Source organism: Pyrus communis, chromosome 1, assembly GCF_041283825.1.
Source record: "Pyrus communis isolate YQ-2024b chromosome 1, ASM4128382v1, whole genome shotgun sequence".
Lineage (NCBI taxonomy): Eukaryota > Viridiplantae > Streptophyta > Magnoliopsida > Rosales > Rosaceae > Pyrus > Pyrus communis.
The window spans coordinates 1,926,136-1,937,629 of NC_142565.1; positions in this window are offsets into that span (position 1 = coordinate 1,926,136).

Below are 11,494 nucleotides of genomic sequence, written 5' to 3' on the forward strand. Positions count from 1 at the left end.
ACCGAGTAATTCTTGTAATCCCGCACTCGAGATTTTTTGAGACCATGAATCTCACATCAAGAAAAAAAAGTATTTTACATCTGTTTATAGGTAATTGAGTTACTTTTCATATTATCAGTTGATTATTCTATGATGAAATCTAAACTTTTTTTTCAATGAATTTCATTGATATTTTTGCAAATATAATAATAACTACACATGTCATTAATCGAAAAATGGAAGTTTTAGAACTTAACTACGTTGTTAGCCGTTTTAGTTTCGACTATATCACACAAACTCATGAAGTAGCAACCATCTCTTGTATTTTTTTTTTTTTTTTTTTTTTTTTGTGTTAGAAGAGTCTTAAGTTCGGATTTCTCTTCCCATGAATTTTCAGCATCGACACGTAACTACTTTTATGGTATCAGAGCCTTGGTACTCGGACCTTTGAATTTTCAGCAGACGCTGATGCTTGCTCTGTCAGTGGTGTCAAATTTAGAGTTTCCTTAGATTTGTGAACCTTGGAGGGAAAGACTAGTACGTCTAGCCTATGGGATATGAATTGGGTAGTTATGTTGACTGTTCGTTCGAATCATTTACATTGGTTGTGGTGATTCAATTCGTATCAGTTTCGTTGTCTTCTTATTCTAAGTGGTTGTCTTGAAATCCTCGTGTTGGATTTGATTGACAAAAGCAGTAGTGGGGGGATACTTCTTGGATTCGTATTTTTGGATTCTTGAAGTATCGAAAGTGAAGTTGGTTAAGTTATTGGTGTCGAAGAGAAGGGCGAGGTCCTTATTCGATGTTGATGGCGTGGTTGTCAATACGAGTTTGAATAGTGGTGTGGTAGTCCTTGTAGTTAGGCTTATGGAAAATTCGGGGGCGAAATTTTTGTAAGGTGGGGAGGATGTGATATCCCGTCCCCAAAATTATTATTTTATTTTATTCTTGACGTATTTTGAAGATTTGATTGGAACTAGTTCTTTATTTTTCCAAATTTGAGAAAAACAAAGTGAGGGGTACTATAGTTATTTCTAATTTTCTCGACCTTTTCGATCAACTCTTGAATTGGTTAGGTAGAGTTCGATTCCATGAGTGCGTAGGCGTAAACGGATCTTATTTCCGAATCAGAACGGAGAAGTTAGAGTCGTTTGAAGTTGGTGGTATTTTGATAATTTTACCAAAATGCTATAATTGGAGTGAAACCTCCAGAAAAAAGGGGGAGGTTTCTGAAAAGTGGGAGAAAAGCTGTTGCTAACCCGTTTTAGGAGAGACTTGGACTCGAAAACCCACAAAACTTGACCCGCTTGTATCTTCTTCATCCGAGCTCTGTTTTGGGTGATCCACTAGGAAGTTCTCATGTGAGTTCTCAGAAACAAAACCGTGAGGGCGTGGTCGGAGCCCAAAACGGATAATATCGTGCTACGGTAGAGTCGAGCCCGAATATGGTGAGGGTCCGGATAGGGATGTGACATTTTGCACCAAAATCATGTAAATATGGAAGATTTTTTAATTAAAGAAATAACATTGTCATCTAGTCTTACTAACCCACATGTAATATGGGGAAAAGAGAAAGTGGAGATGCTATGATATATTCGCATGTTATATAACAAGAGTAAATTATTGGGACTAGTGGAGGCTTCCGGTGGTAATTCAAATCGGTAATTAGAGGTTTTTCTCTTATAGAGGAACTCGTGACTATAATGCTGAAAAAACTTGGTAAAATATTTGCCACACTAGTGTGAAATGTCCTCTTTGTGTTATTAATTCATTTGGATAGTGTGCAATTGATGCAAAGTGAAAATTTGCACTAGTTATACCACCAACTACTTCATGTTTCAAAGGAGGGCTTCGTGTGGAGCAAAATACATGAGAATTTGGTGAGCAACTAAAGAATCTATGCTACGAAAACCAAATGCCTCTAGAACTCGACACGTGTCAAGCACACAACATATGTGCCACTTGTCCCTTGCCTCACTCAACCTCCTTGTACCATGTGTATTATCGAATCTAATTTTGTGACCAAGAAGCACTTTCTAAATAAAGTCAGTTTTTGCTTTCCTCCCTAACTCAAACTAATCGTTATCCTTCCTCTAAAACCATGATACGTGCCATTTTAATTGACCATAGTTATCATACAAATATAAGAACCGGATCGTGGCATCATTTATTTTACATAATTTTTTACAGATTTTTTGTAGAGCTTATTTTGTAATGTATTTCACCGATTCAAACTGTTTATCTTTTGAGTCTTCTTTCAAATAACATGTATACAAAAAATTATCTAAATCTAAAATCATATGATCGTTGAATTAAGAGTTTATGATTTCTTTGTGGAACCGTATTCATGCTTTCACCATAACAAAAAATAGTAATAATGTAAATGCCCTGATTAACCATGGTTAATTAAAAAGACACGTGGCATGATTTTAAACGGAGAATAGCGGTGAACTTGCTTAGGAGGTTGAGAAAAAGGGCCTCTTCAAAGTATCCAAATTTACCAAATTCCTTTGCAACTTCGTTTCTTCTTGGAGGCCAATTGTCCCTTTTGTTTGGGTGCTCTTTTCATCCCTTCCTATTTTGTACGATCACGATTAAGCCACGTCAATAGTTTATATTGATTTTTTTATAAAGATAATAAGACAAAAATCAATAAAAATATAAAATGTTGACGTGATTTAACCGTGACTGCACAAATAAAAAGAGATAGAAAGAACACCTAAACAGAAGGGCAAACAATCTGCATCCTCGTTTCTTTCCCGTGCACCCACCACCTCCACCTACAACAATAAGTAATTATATTTCGAGGTCAAAACCGTAATGGCACCCTCGACTACTTTATTGGGAAAGCTGTCTGTTTAGGAGTTGGTAGAGCTAAGAGAAGGAATCACTCATAATTCGTGGCAATATAGTTTTAGAAGCGTGGACATTTTATTTTACTTCTTACATAATTTTTAATAATTTTTATTCGTTGATTTTTTTTCAATTCATCTGATTTGAGAGCCGAAAATTAAAATGGTATGTGAGAAGTAAAATAGGGTGCATGAATATCATCCGATCCGAAAGCCGAAAATTAAAAAGGTATGTGAGAAGTAAAATAGGATGCGTGAATATCACACCCCTAATTTTAAGTTGAATAGGTTTTCTCTCATCTTCGTATTAGTGACTCCGAACGTCACATAGCGGTAAATGAAGTTTATTGTGACATTTCGTACTACTAGTAGAAGTGTTAAATTAAAAAATTCTTATATTGTAATTGTATGAGTAGTATTGGGCACTACAACAGTACATTCATGTTATATAAATTAGCATTCACGATAACACAAGTTATTTTATAGCTTGTTTGAATATATTTTAAATGACTTAAAAGCACTTTAAAAAAAATATATGAATTCTAAAAGCACTTAAAGTGCTTCCTGCAAGAAGCACCAATTATGTGTTTATGTCGGAAACACTTCAAATTTTTTTTTCTTCCAAAATTCACTTGCATTTTTACTAAAAAATGATTTAAAAAAATATTGTCACAAAAAGCATTTTCAACTATTTTAAAAGCAGCTTCAAATGAGTCATTAATTATTTTAAATGCGGACCCGTATTTGGCTTGAGAGTTTGAATTTTTTAAATTTTTTATAATATTAGACGGTTTTATTAAAACATCATAAAATAATAGTATAACAGATCACTAAACAAAGTCAATTTAAAATCCAAAGTAAATATCCATATTGGCATTTTGTTAAAAAAAAAAAAAAAAAAAATCCATATCGGCACGAGAGTTAGATTTAAGAGCATTTCTAAAAGAGATGTCAAAATTGCCACGTAGGCATACAATAGTAAAAAAATGGCAGCAAACTCTCTCCAACCAAACCTTCAATTTCTTACGTGACACTGAGTCATTTGAAGACAAAGTCTTTTGAAGTCAAATTTGACAATAGATGTCAAATTTATTAAATAAATTTTTAATAGATTAATATAATATATAATAAATGCTGTTATGTTTTTGAAATATTTGATTAGTTGTCTTATTCATTGAACTCCACAAAAAGATAAAAAAATTATTAAATGATATTATTATTTAACATATCAGGTGGAGTAAGATGCTGTACAAAATATCAAATTGTCACATAAGATATCAACTATCATTTTAATATTTAAAATTTGACATCTCATTTGAAGATGCTCTAATCGAAATAAACGGTACTAGTTGGTTTGAGTGCCGACTGAATGAAGGACGAGGTCAACGCGCAGTTTGAAGAGTGATGTGCACACGACATCCACTGCCACACGACATCCACGCTCAAAAAAGTGAAACATGAGATTTTCATTGGTCCAAGAGTTCACAACTCAAGGAAGAACCCACCCGTCAACAATTTGAAAGATTTTTGAAGTGTCGAAAATACGGTTAAAAATAGCAAATGTAATAATATAATAGTTCAAAATTTTAAAAAAATATATTCAGTAAATTATATTATGACATTTATATACCAAATTGTGTTAACAGCCTTAACTACCTAGTGGTTTTGCAACGACAATCCTTCTTTTTGAGGTCGAAAATATTCATAGAGACATTTTGGTCTCTCTACCCATCATCGTGTAATTCATCTGCGTCAGAAATTGAATTCAAAATATACGTGAGTGAATTACATATCTGAAATTCATCCTCAACAATTAGATCACTCCGAAGCAGTTGGGCTTAGACTCTTACTAACCAACACAATTTTAATATAATAAAAGCATTGAGTGAGGGACGATGGCAAGTGTTGTTAGTATTAAATTGAGTATGTACACGCCACACGCAGTGTAAAGGTTTCATATTATTCGTTTTCCTCGTTTAATATATAGTTAAATTGATCCATTTATATATATTATCGAGTTTGGTACCCTTATTCATTTTGTTCGTTAAATATTTCGATTCAAAGCAACCAAACTCAATTTAAAAAAAAAAAAAAAAAAAAAAAAACACCTTTTTAATTTAACAAACATAATTAAGATTTCATATTTTTTAAGAAGCTGTTTTTTTTTTTTTTTAAAAAAAAAAACAATCCCAAACTAGCTCTGAGTTTCATTTGAAAAATAAGGAAATATAAGTACTTTCCATTACTGTGTTAGAAATATTGGTCCACCGTAAAGAGGGTGTGTCTTGAGAATGACCATATCAAGAGCGTGGCATTCAGTGTCAATATTACAAGAATATGTAATGAAAAAAAACTTACACATATCTATATATTATTAGCATGAGACACTACGATAACATTTTATTCGTACTATATATGTAAGTTGCTCTCGTAAATCTGTTGCTCAAGTTTTTTACATGTAGTCTCGAGCCTTCTGGGTAGGTAATAGGTTGAACATTTATTCCTTCTTCGACGTTCTCTTTTCTTTGGTTTTTCTTAAAAGTTAAACAAAAAGAAGAATAAATAACCATCCGCAACCCAATCACATCAAATGTGAGACAAAGTTGTGATCAAAATAAATTTGTAGGCTTATTCTGATGCAACTTTCACACTAAATATCATGTATAAAATTAATTCAAAATGGTCCAACATAAACTTAGAGAAATTTTTGTAGGCTTATTCTGATGCAACTTTCACACAAAATATCATGTATAAAACCAATTCAAAATGGTCCAACATAAAATTAGAGAAATTATATATATATATTCGTTTCAATATTATATTATCAAGATTCAGGACCACATCATATAAAATAGGTATAGCTCATCACATTTTCAATGCCAAAAAATCCTAAAATAAGCATGCACGAACCAGTCAGTCCATTTCAACGTAACACGCGTTATCGCATGTTCACGAGGTTTTTCCTTGAAAATTACAATTGCATTTTTTTTTTTGAAAAAATTTATTTGTACCCAAAATATTTCTTTCAAAATTCAACTTATTATTCATTTGTTTTACCTTATTGTTTTATCTCACATACAAAATGAGTTTAGAAAGAAAAAGAAAAAAAGGAAAAAGAAACTCAGCCAATGTCACCTCCAACATCCACCACTACCTCTCCAAACCCAAAGACACCCAAATGTTCTTCACCCCCTCACCAACCACCCAGCGATGCCACTTGCACCTCCCCTACCGCCCACAATCAAAGACCCAAATCTCATTCCACCATGATATAGAATCAATACTTCAACACCATAATGATAAATCTATTGAGATATATCATCTTATTCAACCAATTTATTTAATCTCAACCACTAAAACTAGTTCAATGTGTATGCGTGCAGGACCCTAGTTCTTCATTCTTTCTTTTCACAAAAACTTTAACTATTTTGTGGGTAACGAATTTGAGGTTGAAACTCATTTAGCTTAAATCGTTCAATAGGAATGAGAAAGGATTTCGGTGGTCGAGGGTTGGAAAGAGGGGGATTTGGATCCTCACCGGATCCCCTCTCTGGGGATTCTAGGGATCAACGAACATGAACCGTTGATAAAAAAATCGTGCAGTCCCAATTAAATGTTTTTTATATTTTTAAAAGTAAAACATCATCGTTTTACGTGAAAAATATAAAAAAAAAAATTGTGGTCGCACAATTTTTGATCAACGGTCTATGTTCGTTGATCCTTAGGATCCCTAGAGGGGGGATTTGGTGAGGATCTAAATCCGAAAGAGGGAGTGTTTTCGATGAGGGGTGGGATTGGGGAAATCAGAGATATTTTCACTAATGAGTTATTTTTGGATTTTTCTTTCTGAACTCATTTAGTACATGGGGTAAAAACATGAATTTCAAAATAAAACCTTACGGGTTCAGTTTAAAAAGAGAAATGTTGGGTCTCAATAAAATTTCCTTTGTTTTTTGGTAGAAAATTACAATTAGATTTGTCACATCCCGGCCCGGGCCGGACCACTTCTCGGGCCCGACTCCATCGTAGCACGGTATTGTCTGCTTTGGGCCCCGACCACGTCCTCACGGTTTTGTTTCTGGGAACTCACACGAGAACTTCCCGATGAGTCACCCATCCTGAGAATGCTCTCGCGCGCAACTTGCTTAACTTCGAAGTTCCCATGGAACCCGAAGCCAATGTGCTCCAAAAAAGCGTCGTGCTAGGTAAAGATGAGAATATACATATAAGGATCACACCCTGGATGATGTGGGATGTCACAAGATTAACTACGTCTAATTGTGCACTTAATAATATTCATAAGAAAACTAGTTGATAATTATGGTCAAATACCAAAAAACTATCTGCTTCCTTTTATTAATTTGTTTTTTTTTTCTTTCTATCATATATTGCCGTCATTGGGTCACCAATATCAGTTTTTGCCGTTACAAGTTTTATTAACAGTCTTTAAACCTTGTGGTGACCGGAAAGAGATGGTTGATTACAAAGTGACTTGACATCTCCCTCTCTTTATGGTCTGTCCGCCTTATTTTCCATTGTCCGTCCACAGGAAAAACTCACATACAATCAAAACGTCAAGGTGTTGAATTTCTAATCAAGTTTATCAAGCATCGTCCTGCGTTAGCACTTTTTAATTGACCTGGTGGGATTTGTTTGATATATGATCACTTTAACGTTCAATTTACAAGCAAGTTCTTATCGTCAAAGTAAAGCGTATACAGGCAATAGTCATGTGTCTTATAAACTGCGTCATTACATCTGTGTGTTGCGTTATTAATATTTGTTTATTGTAATTAGGTAGTGATTTAGAAAGCAAAAGGAGCCCTTTTTCTTCTCGTTTTGTGAATATGAATTGACTAATTCCGTTGGACAACTAGCAATCTTTTTCTTAATTTGTAATGAGTCTTGTTCAGAGGACAGCTACATACTTGTAAATTAAAAAAAATAAATAATAAATAGAGGATGCCACAATATTTAGCCTTTGAACTGAGACTAGGATCTTAGTGTTCAAAGCTTAAGGACCTGGAAATTTGAGTTCTTAATTTGTGTGAAAAAGTGATTAGAGCTTTTGATTTATGTTAAGTGGACTATTAGAATGAGTTATGAAGACTCTTCTATTTAATTTGAGCGATCCAGATTGTCTGATCCTTGAACTTCGAACAGTGAGATCCGAAGAGAATCTCTACCCCTTGGCCATTAGAAACAATTTCTAAATCAGATGTAGACTTATTACATAATATGTATTTCATGTTTTTCTTTTCCTTCTTGTAATATAGTTGTCAATTGAACACAATTAAGTTTCAAATTAATACTATTTTTCATATGCAATTTATGCCAATTGAGCAAGATAGCGTGCATGTGCCTTTTAACTAGGGTTCTCATTATTTCTTTGTAAAGTAACAGTATTAATTTGTCAAAAGAATAATGTTTTTGTAATATCTCTTAAACTGATGTCATACTTTTTTCTTGAGTACCTACTGCCATTCCTGTCGACATATATAATGATTTTTGCTCAATCAATTTAAGTCGATGAATCAAATTTAAAGATTTAAAAATGTTTTTGCAAATAATAATTGTTGATATTCAATAAAAATCGTCCAAATAACTAGTTTAATATTCTAGTGAATAAAATGTTTGTGTTTTTTATTTATGCGTTTCGGATTTAAAATTTTGTTTTCTCTTTAATTATTGTAATAGTTCGAATTCTCCATTTTTTAAATAGCAATAAAATAAAAAAAATAATAAAAGGGCTACCGGAGGTGAAGGACTGAGCGGAACAGAAAGAGTGGAATACAACATGCAAACCGCAGCAACAGACACGTCCGCCGTAATGACTCGTGGGGGAACTAAAATGAACCTTGTCTTTCCCAAGTGAGATCGAATCAGAACCGTTGGATTCATGCTTTAGATTCGCTCATAACCACGTGTCCTCCATTTATTTGCGCTCTAATCTACGTTGTCAGCGCACGTCCCACGTGAGCTACACCTCCTCAGTGGAGATGATGGGTCTTTTTTCCTAATTTTCTTTTTAAAATTTGACTTATTTTTTAATTATCGAGAAAATTTGAGGAGACTATCTCAAAATAGAACTCTATATGAATTATCTGTCCCTCACAGTTTAACATTAATTTTCATGCTAAGTCCAACATTATAAAACATTGTATAAAAAACACAAGATGACAGAATGTTCATGAAGAGTTTAACTTTTGAAAGAGTCCATTTACTTGTTAACTTACCGCAAACAAACTTCAATGAGCCAGAATTTCGCGTCGATTTCATTACAAATATATAATATATATCGTTTTTGAATCTATGTAAAGAGATCTCGTCCAATAAAGCGGAGACCGAATGCTGCTACAAAACAATTGATCATGTGCAATTTTTGAATTTGGATTGGTTTTGTTTAACTTGCAATGGGCCAATAGTCAACGCATCAAATTTTATGGTCCACGGACCCTGGCTGGCATAAAGAGCCCAGAAAACAATCATTAAATTTTGGGCCAACGAGTCATGACCCAACATTTTATGGGCCGTAGAAAGAGGCAAGAAAACGATCATCTTTTCATTTGTTTGGGCCAATTGATTGCCACAATAATCTAACTCATGTTCTCTAGTCCATAATTAAGCTTTGGTTATGAGATTTGATTTGATTTGATTTGATTTTTTTTTGAGTCGAGCGATAGTGTTTGTAAGTTAAATGTTAGATTAGCCATCGACGGGATTTGAACCCACATCGTCATGTAAGGGCACAACATCTTTCCACCACTGTGGTAAATGACCACTTTGTTTATGAGATTAAGCTATGTAATTAGGACTTGATTACGTAACGGGTAATGATTGTGTCACTAGGCCTGTATTGTGTAGTTTGGCTGAGATTATGTAATTTGGTGTTTCTTTACTTAAATAAAAACAATTAATGTTCTTGCACATTCAGCATTCTACGTGTCATCGTACGACAAATAATTAGCAGAACTACATGATATATACAGTAAGATTAGTTTTAAAGTTTTTAGCTTAAGCTTTAAGTAGTTAAGAGTAAGTTATCATGCACTCTAAACATATCTTTTTTTTTTTTTTTTGGTAAAAACTCTAAACATATCTTTGATTCCTCTCAACCGCAACTTTGCATGGACGTGGGTAACATATATTGGCTAGTAATTTGGATGCTGTCTCTAGCCACTAATATTTTTTAACTAAAACTTTATTAATTTTTGATTTCTTTTTATCAAAGTCCTTTGATTTGTATACCTCACAATATTAGTACTCGTATTAATATATTTCCATGTCAGCAATTAAGCTTGAAACATTATCATATTTAAAACCCCACATTTAATGGCTATAATAAAAAAAGGGTCAGCCAAAAAATTGAAATTTATTTTGCAAAATTTTGATTGATTAAATGAATAAAAAAGCAATGCAAGTATAACAAAATAACATTCTACGTACATATTAATAAAATGCCAAACAATGTACCCAAACTAATTTATTGGCATATGAGTACATTTTATAACAGAAAAAAAAAAATATCGGTAAGTAATATGGGTACATAATATAAACATAAAAAACTAGACCCACTTATAAAAATGCATGGTACATAATATGAATAAAAAAACATTGTGCCCACTTATAGGTACATAATATAAAATATATTTATCCCACTTATTTTAATTTCTTTTTCAATGGATACAAAAAATAAACAAATGATTAAGAATTTAATTGTATTAAAAAAGTAATTAATTTAGAATGATAACACCCAATTTTTTTTTGTACAATTATATATTTTACAGTAAGGGTGGGGGGAGGGGGGAGAGTTTGGTGAAGTCACATCATGGGCAACCTAATCTGATATCGAATTCGTCATTTATGAGATTCAAATTGAAAACCTCTCACTTACAAGTGAAGAAGAATACCACTAGACCGTAATATTGAGTGGTTAAAATGATAACACAATTAATTTCTTATTATAAGAAAATAATATTAAATACTGATGTGGAAATAAGTCAAGGGACTTCAATAAAAAATTTAAAGACACAAGATTTCAGTCAAGAAAATGTCATCACATGGATTGTAAGTTGTAACCTAATTTTTGCATATGTGTATTAGAGTTAGGGTTCGATGATACACATTTTTGACACATATTTTGATATCCGTTTTTGTGTGGTCTACTTTGTAATGTATTTCAACAGTCCAACCGTCTATTTTTTATGTCTTGTCAAATATCATCTCTACTAGAAATCAGCCAAATTCGAAGTCATATGTGTTGGAAATGTGCCCTAAAACCAATCATATGATGATACTTTATGGACATTTGACATGTTAAATTAATCTAGTTTAATATTAAGGGCAAACATTATTGTTTGAGCCGTCTCATATAAATGTTATATGCTTAAACGATAAGTCCAAGGAATATGTGATTGGGAGAATGCGATCTAAAGAAGTTAGATTCATGAGACCATTCTTTCGTTGACACATCATAAACGTTCCTGATCATAGGATTGTCAATTGGGCATTGACAGTCCGTTAAGATCAGTACGTGCTATGTCTTCTCTCAGGGAGAGTGACTAGTCTCGAGTCATTGGTGTGTGTGACATCAAGACAAGTACGTAGGTGCTCAATAGAGAATGAGTTCACTGAACACGATCAACGAAGAGTTCTCATATTCA